The 9,344-nt window shown below is 47.0% G+C and overlaps 1 protein-coding gene across 4 annotated transcripts in view; it reads left to right on the top strand.

Moving 5' to 3' along the window:
* Window positions 1–344: 344 nt before the first annotated feature.
* INO80 (INO80 complex ATPase subunit) overlaps window positions 345–9,344 on the top strand; it is a 140,096-nt gene continuing 131,096 nt past the window's right edge. For all 4 annotated transcript variants that reach the window (XR_012414800.1, XM_005559231.5, XM_005559230.5 and 1 more), the window contains exon 1: window positions 345–596. The gene's annotated coding sequence lies outside the window, so the exon portion shown is untranslated. The remainder of the gene's footprint in view (window positions 597–9,344) is intronic.

Here is a 9,344-nt window from a genome sequence, read left to right as displayed (position 1 = left end):
GAGATCTGCTTGCTCACTGTAGCGATGACATCCTCCTCCTCCTCCCCGCCGCCTTTCGGCAATCTTCGCCAGTCCCAGCCCCGACCAATCTGTACTCAGATGGCATGGATCAGGGTCTCCCCTCGAACCCCGGTTCGCACGGGGCGTCAGGTGGCAGCGGCGGGGTGCGAGCTGCGCGAGGCCGACGGCAGCGGCACTGCGGGTGGCCACGGGCAGGCGACGAGCAGTGAGTGTGGGCGGGGCGGGGGTAAGCCACCCGTGTAGCGGCTCGATTGTTCTGGCCTGGCTATGGCGCCTCTCCTCCCCCCCGCCATGGCTCCCCGTGTCCCTGCTCCGCTCCTCTCAGTGAGTGAAAGTGGCCGCCGCCGCCGCCGGCCCAGCGCCCGCAGCCGCCTCAGCGCCGCCGCCATCTTGGGGTCCCAGGAGCCGCGGAGGGAGCGAGCTAGGAGCGTCCACGCCCAACGCAGTCACCGTCCCACGGCCTCAGAGAGCGAACCGCGGCTCCACCGTCGGCGGGGCGACCCCCCCCTCCGGACCCCGCCCGCACCCCGCCCCCCCTCCGCCGCCGTCGCGGCGGCGGGGCCAGGCGGCCCGAGGTGAGGCGACTAGACGTGGGCGGGCGAACGGAGAGGGGGTTGTGTAGGTCTTGTTGCGCCCCTCTCTGCGGGCGACAACTGGGCCGCGTCTTAAAGGGGCCGTCGCCCCCGGCCCTTGCATTTGTTGGGGTTAGTATGGAGGATGGGTGTGGACACTCCCCGCAGGGTTGGGACCTCGGTGACTAGGGCCTCGTCCTTCCCGTCTCATATCTCTGGAGACCGGGGGTCATGCGGTGACCTCAGCTACCTGAGGAAGCCCGTGGGGCGCCCACACGTGGGGAGTGTGTTAGACCAGGTGCACGTGGGACCCGGTGGGGCGGTGTCGGGCTAACACGTGTGTAGGTTTGGGGGTGGGCAGGGGCAGGGCGGAGGCTGGAAGGCCTTGAGTGGGAACCCCGTGAGGGTTGTATATCTGTCATTTTAAACAAATGAGATCTAAGGACTTGTTAGTGTAAGTGTCAATTTGTAAGGGGCAAGTTAAGATGTGGTTGAATGGTGCACGCTGCTGGCTGGTGTTGGGTTAGGGCAGGCTGACACCTGCATAGACTTAGGAGTGTCTAGATGACACCCCTTCTGGTTTTTTAGGTTTTTGCAGAGCGACTAGGAAAGTGTCATCCTATTTTGACACTTCTTTTTGAGCTTGCTAATGAAAAGTACTACTTCCGTAATCTCCGAGGCTGGAAGCCCCCTACAGTTTAGGAGTGACAGAGCCTAGGAAGCCACTTACTATTCTAGTTAACAGCCAACTGTGCCTGGAATTCTTTGATTCACACACTGTCTCTAGTTTGATGTACTTGTTAGAAATGGGGGAAGGAATTTGGAGGTTGACCTGGCTAACGTCACAGGTTAGTTTTCCAGTCAGTGACTTTCATTATTTCCTTCACAAAATTATTGTGGCTTTTCACTGGCAATTTAAATTAAATAATAGCTTTATTGAAATATGATTCAAATACCAAAAGATTCAGGTTTCTAAAGTGTATAATTCAGTGATTTTCTAAAACTATATTTATTAAGTTCTGTAGCTATCAACCACTATTTTAATCACCCTAAAAAAGAATCTCTGGAAGCCATTTAGCAGTCACTCCCCATTCCCTCTCTCTCCAGCCTCAGGTAACCACTAATATATTTTCTGCCTAGATTGCCTAAAAAAAGAAACATACAACATGTATCTTTCTTTGCCTGGTTTGTTTCACTTAACATGGTGTTTTCAGGGTTCATCCATGTTGTAGCATATATCGGGACTTAATTCTTTTTTTTTTTTTTTTTGAGAATGAGTCTCACTCTGTCGCCCAGGCTGAAGTGCGATGGGGCGGTCCCGACTCACTGCAACCTCTGCCTCCCAGGTTCAAGCGCTTCTCGTGCGTCAGCCGAGTAGCTGGGATTACAGGCGGCCACCACCACACCCGGCCAATTTTTGTATTTTTAGAAGAGACGTGGTTTCACCATGTTGACCAGACCTGTCTCGAACTCCTGACCTCAAGTGATCGGCCTGCCTTGGCCTCCCAGAGTGCTGGGATTACAGGCATGAGCCACCGCACATGGCCTCATTCGCTTTTAATGCCTAATAATATTCTGTTGCAGTTGCATTTTATGTTTGAAATTTCCAAGCTGCTCCTCCTGTAAAACAATTTGAAATCATTATGTGTGGTAAAAGTTGCATACCTTCTAGACTTTAAAATGAATTTTGTTTTTAAGGGATTAAATTCCATCGTTTTTGTTTACTGTGTTCTTTTCCTCTACATTTTATTTCAGTAGAAACTGAATCAATTTTTGAAAGTCTGTAAATTGTGATAGGAAATAATTGTAGTGAGCACAAATGTGATTAGAAAAGTTTATGACTAATAAAAACATATTGAGTACATCAACGTGGAAATGTGATTAAGCCAAAGCAACAAATCAAGAGCTATGATGCTGGGTATGGTGTCTCAAGCCTGTAGTCCGTTACTCAGGAGGCAAGAGGATCACTTGAGTCCCTTGTGAGCTATGATTGTGCCAGTGCACTCAAGCCTGGGCGGAGAGCGAGACCCTGTCTCTAGAAACAAAACAAAACAAATTATAAGCTGTGGTATTAGAAGTTCACTTAATGAAAGTTTGTTGGCTGGGTGCGGTGGCTCATGCCTGTAATCCCTGCACTTTGGGAGACTGAGGCGGGTGGATCACCTGAGGTCAGGAGTTCGAAAACAGCCTGGCCAACATGATGAAACTCTGTCTCTACCAAAAATACAAAAAATTAGCTGGGCGTGGTGGCACACACCTGTAATCCCAGCTAGTCAGGAGGCTGAGGCAGGAGAATCGCTTAAACCTGGGAGGCGGCGGTTGCAGTGAGCCGAGATCACACCACTGCACTCCAGCCTGGGCAACAAGAGCAAACTCCATCTCGACAAAACAAAACAAAACAAACAAACAAAAAAACTGGCTAGGGGATTTTATATGTCAGCCTACAAATTCACATTAAATAGGCTAGGCTTGGTGGCTCACACCTGTAATCCCAGCACTTTGGGAGGCCTAGGCAGGCGGATTGCTTGAGCTCAGGAGTTTGAGATCAGCATGGACAACATGGCAAAATCCTGTCTCTACAGAAAGTACAAAAATTAGCTAAGCATGGTGATGTGCACCTGTAGTCCCAACTACTTGGGAGGCTGAGGTGGGAGGATGGCTTGAGCCCAGGAGGTGGAGATTGCAGTGAGCCGAGATCGAGCCACTGCACTCCAGCCTGGATGACAAGAGCCCAAGCTGGCTCGACAACAACAACAACGACAAAATACGCATGAAATGTAAATGCTAGGATGCAGTGGATTTTAGAGTGGACAGAGTGGGTTAGTGTTAATAGGAGACCGAGTTTTTGTAGGAAAACAGTTGAAAAGTTTCTATTTTTTTTTTTGAGATGGAGTCTCGCCCTGTCACCAGGCTAGAGTGCAGTGGCACGATCTAGGCTCACTGCGGCCTCTGCCTCCTGGGTTCGAGAAATTCTCCTGCTTCAGTCTCCCAAGCAGCATATGCCACCACGCCTGGCTAATTTTTGTATTTTTAATAGAGACGGGGTTTCACTGTGTTGGCCAGGCTGGTCTCGATGTCTTGATCTTATGATCTTCCTGCCTCGGCCTCCCAAAGTGCTGGTATTACAGGTGTGAGCCACTGTGCCCGGCCAACAGTTGAAAAGTTTTAAAGTTGGATCTTAAGTATCAAAATCTTGATATGATAGGCTATAGCATGTAGAGAATGAGAAGGGCATACTAATATCAGACAATACTAATATCAGATACTGATATCAGATAATATCAATACTAGTATCACATACTAATATCAGATACTAATATCAGACAACTTTTGTGAGTCAGTATGGTAGATACCTTATATATTATCATTTTAATTCTCATGAAACTTGCTGGTAGTTATCCTCATTTTACAGATGAGAAAATTGAAACCAACTTAAATTACATAGCCAGTAAATGACAGAATCAGTATTCTGTTTTTGTTACAGTCCTTCTGCCTTCCCCATAAATATTTTGAAGAGTATTTTCGGCCAGGCCTAGTGGTTTACACCTGTAATTCCAGCACTTTGGGAGGCAGAGGAGGGAGGATTACATGAGCTTGAGGAGCTTGAGACCAGCCTGGTCAACATAGTGAGACCTCATCTCTACAGAAAATAAAATTTTTGGACTAGGGTGATGTGTACCTGTAGTTCAACTACTTGGAAAGCTGAGATGGGAGGTTTGCTTGAGCCCAGAAAGTTGAGGCTACAGTGAACCCTGATTGTGCCACTGCACTCCAGCCTGGGCAACAGAGCTATTCTCCAGCCTGGGCAACAGAGCTATTCCCTCCAGAGCAGGGTTCTTAACATTTTTTAATGTATCTTGGACCCCTTTGTAGTCTTAAGACACCTATTCTGTTGGGCAAGAGGTATTTTTTCCCCCTCCCGGCAAAGAGGTTTTTTTTTTTTTTTTTTGAGACAGAGTTTTGCTCTTGTAGCTCAGGCTGGAGTGCAGTGGTGTGATTTCGGCTTACTGCAACCTCCACCTCCCAGGTTCAAGGGATTCTCCTGCCTCAGCCTCCCGAGTAGCTAGGATTTTGCACCACCACACCCGGCTAATTTTTGTATTTTTGGTAGAAACGGGGTTTCACCATGTTAGCTAGGCTGGTCTCAAACTCCTGACGTCATGATCGATCCACCCACCTTGACCTCCCAAAGTGCTGGGATTATAGATGTGAACCACTGTGCCTGGCCTGTTTTTGAAACTTCTTAGTGAATAAGATTGTTAAGACTTAAGAACAGGCCAGACCATTTTAAAAAAAAAATCATTTTTTTTGAGGCGGAGTCTCGCTCTTTTGCCAGGCTGGAGTGCAGTGGTGCGATCTTGGCTCACTGCAACCTCCGCCTCCCGGGTTCAAGCAATTCTCCTGCCTCAGCCTCCTGAGTAGCTGGGACTACAGGCATGTGCCATCATGCCCAGCTAATTTTTGTATGCTTAGTAGAGATGGGGTTTCACCATATTGACCAGGCTGGTCTGGAACTCCTGACCTTAGGTGATCTGCCTGCCTCTACCTCCCAAAGTGCTAGGATTATAGGCGTGAACCACTGTGGCTGGTCTATTTTATTTTTTAAGCGTTAACTGTTCCTTATTTGATATTACACATAAACCACACCCTAAAGTGCTTTTCAGTAAGTAAAAGGAACCATTTTAGTTACAAGGAATTCTAATTAGCTTGGCATAGTTAAGGCCAAAAGTGTAGACATTGCTGCCTTATCATCAGCCCTTTCCTTTAAGAGGCAAATAAAAACAAAACACAGGTGAATTGTGCTTGGTTCTGAGACAATGAAGGAATTTTGCCAGTGTTTACGTGTGCTAACGTAACCAGTTATATAAATCTAAATATAAAGCCAATCTTCTGTAGGTTTTAAGATGGCATTCACCATCTTGATGAAAAGTTGAACATTACTAATGAAGTTCAGTCATATCTTTAGAAGGGGAAAACAGTGGTATCATTTACTTAATTGGAATTACTGTTAAAATAAAAACCAAGACCTTCACGGTAGCTCACACCTGTAATCTCAGCACTTTGGGAGACCGAGGCAGGCAAATCACTTGAGTCTAGGAGTTTGAGACCAGCCTGGGCAATATGCCAAAACCCCATCTCCAGAAAAAAATTAGCTGGGCATGGTGGTGCATGCCTGTAGTCCCAGCTACTCTGGAGGCTGGCTAAAATGGGAGGATCGCCTGAGCTCAGCAGGTCAAGGCTACAGTGAGCTGTGATCCTGCCACTGCATTCCAGCCTGGATGACAAGCGAGACCCTGTCTAAAAAATAAAAGAGGCCGGGTGCCGTGGCTTAAATTTGTAATCCCAGCACTTTTGGAGGCCGAGGCGGGTGTATCATGAGGTCAAGCGATCGAGACCATCCTGGCCAACATGGTGAAATCCCATCTTTACTAAAAACACAAAAATTAGCTGGGCGTGCTGGCGCGTGCCTGTAGTCCCAGCTACTTGGGAGGCTGAGGCAGTAGAAACGCTTGAACCCTGGAGGTGGAGGTTGCAGTGAGCCAAGATTGCGTCCCTGCACTCCAGCCTGGCGACAGAGGGAAACTCCGTCTCAAAATAAAAATAAAAATAAAATCCAAAAAACCAACTATATTCGTTTAACCACAGCCAGTTTTCTTTTTTTTCTTCTTTTTTTTTTTTTTTTTGAGACGGAGTTTTGCTTGTCGCCTAGGTTGGTGTGCAGTAGCATGATCTCAGCTCACTGCAACCTCTGCCTCCCAGATTCAAGCAATTCTCCTGCCTCAGCCTCCCCAGTAGCTGGGATTACAGGCACTCGCCACCATGCCTGGCCATTTTTTTTTTCTTTTTGAGATGGAGTCTCACTCTGTTGTCCAGGCTGGAGTGCAGTGGTACTATCTCGGTTCACTGCAACCTCCACCCCTAGGTTCAAGTGATTCTTCTGCCTCAGCCTCCTACGTAGCTAGGACTACAGGTGCTTGCCACCACACCTGGCTAATTTTTGTATTTTTAGTAGAGATGGGGTTTTAGCATGTAGACCAGGCTGATCTCAAACTCCTGACCTCAGGTGATCCATCCGCCTCAGCCTCCCAAAGTGCTGGGATTATAGGTATGAGCCACTGCGCCTGGCGTAATTTTTGTATTTTTAGTAGAGACGGGGTTTCACCATGTGGCCAAGCTGATCTTTAACTCTTGACCTTAGTGATCCACCTGCCTCAGCCTCCCAAAGTGCTAGGGTTACAGCCATGAGCCACTGTGCCTGGCCAGACATTTCTATTTTGTAATAAATATGGCAGTGATCAATTACTCATTAGTACATTTTTTTTTTTTTTTTTTTTTTGAGGTGTCTTACTCTTTCACCCAGGCTATAGTGCAGTGGGGCAATCTCGGCTCACTGCAACCTCTGCCTCCCGGGTTCAAACAGTTCTCCTGCCTCAGCCTCCCTAGTAGCTGGAATTACAGGTGCCCACCACCATGCCAAGCTAATTTTTGTATTTTTAGTAGAGATGGGGTTTCACCATGTTGGCCAGGCTGGTCTCGAGCTCCTGACCTCAAGTGATCTGCCCGCCTCGGCCTCCCAAAGTGCTGGGATTACAGGCGTGAGCCACTGTGCCTAGCCATTAGTAGCTTTTTTGAGGTAAGCTGTCAGATCTGTCCTTTTCTGCCTTATTAATGCTGGCAAAGATCATTTTTGTTCCAGGAATGTACTTCTTAGGATTCTCCAAATACTATATCAGTGTATCCTCCTCCTAGGCGATGCTTTTTTTCTTACTGGCATCTGTGTAAGTGAATCCAATAGCCTGACCTGTCTTCTTTCCAAAGAGACTGTGGAGATTTGGCCCAGTCTTTTGCTGGCCTCCCTTTTCCATGGTGTGGCACTGGGTGTGCTTCTGATCCCACATATTCTTGCGTTTTTCAACATCACCCTTATTTAATTTTCTGTTTTGTACAAAGGTTCCTGTTCTGAGGGTGGATGTCTTGCTGTCTCAGTGTCTACTTAATAGTGTTGTTAGATATAAATGAGGCAATCCATGTGATGTGCTTAGCACCATTGCTGATACATAATGTTTAATAAATGCTATATATTGTTAGTTGAATTGAACCCCCATTTAACAGTGGAACTATTGAGACCCAGAGTGGGTAGCTGCCAGTCCTCGTCGATTTGTGGCTTTTCAATGGATTCACCTCACAGCTCTTGAGTTCATCATCTTTCTTCCTTACCATGCTGTTTCCACTGAAAGTTGTGTTGTTTAATTCAGTTAAAATTACTGCTTGATAAAAAGTATTCTGTTTGATACTGTAATGGTGGACACGTGGCATTATGCATTTGTCATAACCCATAGAACTTTACAGCACAAAGAGTAAAGCTTGTTTGTTTATTTATTTATTTATTTTTTGAGACACAGTCTTGCTCTGTTGCCAAGGCTGGAGTGCAGTGATGCGATCTTGGCTCACCACGACCTCTGCCTCCTGAGTTCAAGCGATTTTCCTGCCTCAGCCTCCCTAGTAGCTGGGATTACAGGCGTGCACCACCATGCCCAGCTAATTTTTGTATTTTTAGTAGGGACGGGGTTTCACCACGTTGATCAGGCTGGTCTCACACTCCTGACCTCGTGATCCACACGCCTCGGCCTCCCAAAGTCCTGGGATTACAGGCATGAGCCACCATGCCCGGCCTATTATTTATTTATTGAGACATAGTCTCGCTCTGTTGCCCAGACTGGAGTGCAGTGGCACGATCTCAGCTCACTGCCACCTCTGTTTTCCAGGCTCAAGCGATTCTCCTGTCTCAGCCTCCTGAGTAGCTGGGATTACAGGTGCCCACCAGGGCACCCAGCTAATTTTTGTACTTTTAGTAGTGACGGGGTTTCACCATGTTGGCCAGGCTGGCCTCGAACTCCTGACCTTAAATGATCCACCCGCCTTGGCCTCCCAAAGTGCTGGGATTATAGGCATGAGCCACCACGCCCGGCCTAGGTAGTTATTTTTTAATGACAGAGTCTTCTACTGTCACCCATACTGGAGTGCAGTGTCACGATCATGGCTCACTGCAACCTTCACCTCCTGGGTTCAAGCAATTCTCCTGCCTCAGCCTCCGAAGTAGCTGGGATTACAGGTGTGTGCCACAATGCCTGGCTAATTTTTGTATTTTTAGTAGAGATAGGGTTTCACCGTGTTGGCCAGGCTGGTCTCAAACTCCTGGTCTTGAACTCCTGGCCTCAAGTGATCGCCTGCCTTGGCCTCCTGAAGTGCTAGGATTACAGGTGTGATCTGCTGTTCTGGGCTAAGAGTAAGCTTCAATGTATGCAAGTTAAAAAAATTTTTTTTAGAGGTCAAGGCCTCTGAGGCATGCAAACCTTGGCAGGAGAAACTATCACAAATGTGTGAAACAATCTTGCTAATTGGGAGGAAGGTGCTGTTTTAAGTAACTTGGGAAATGAGTGGACTCTGTAAGACAAAAGGAACTGTACATAAGCCTTATACTTTAATTGATAAAGTTACATCCCAAAGGGGTAGAGGTTAACAATTCTGATACTGGTTTAAATGAAAATGTGTTACTGATTATGTATGTAACTACAATTGAACAGTTAAGTAAATGGATGGCAGGAGGCAGGCTTTTCACTGTTGGAGTGGAATTTACAGATAAGCAAGGTGAGGAGGCTAGAATAATCTTTGTGGTAATGGATTCAAATTGGAGATACCAGTGCAAAATAGTTCCATGTTTATATGTAGAAATATTTGTAGATATATGTA

This window comes from Macaca fascicularis, chromosome 7, assembly GCF_037993035.2.
Source record: "Macaca fascicularis isolate 582-1 chromosome 7, T2T-MFA8v1.1".
Taxonomy (NCBI): domain Eukaryota; kingdom Metazoa; phylum Chordata; class Mammalia; order Primates; family Cercopithecidae; genus Macaca; species Macaca fascicularis.
Note: the sequence above shows the minus strand (reverse complement) of the source record. Positions and strands in the feature narration are given on the sequence as shown.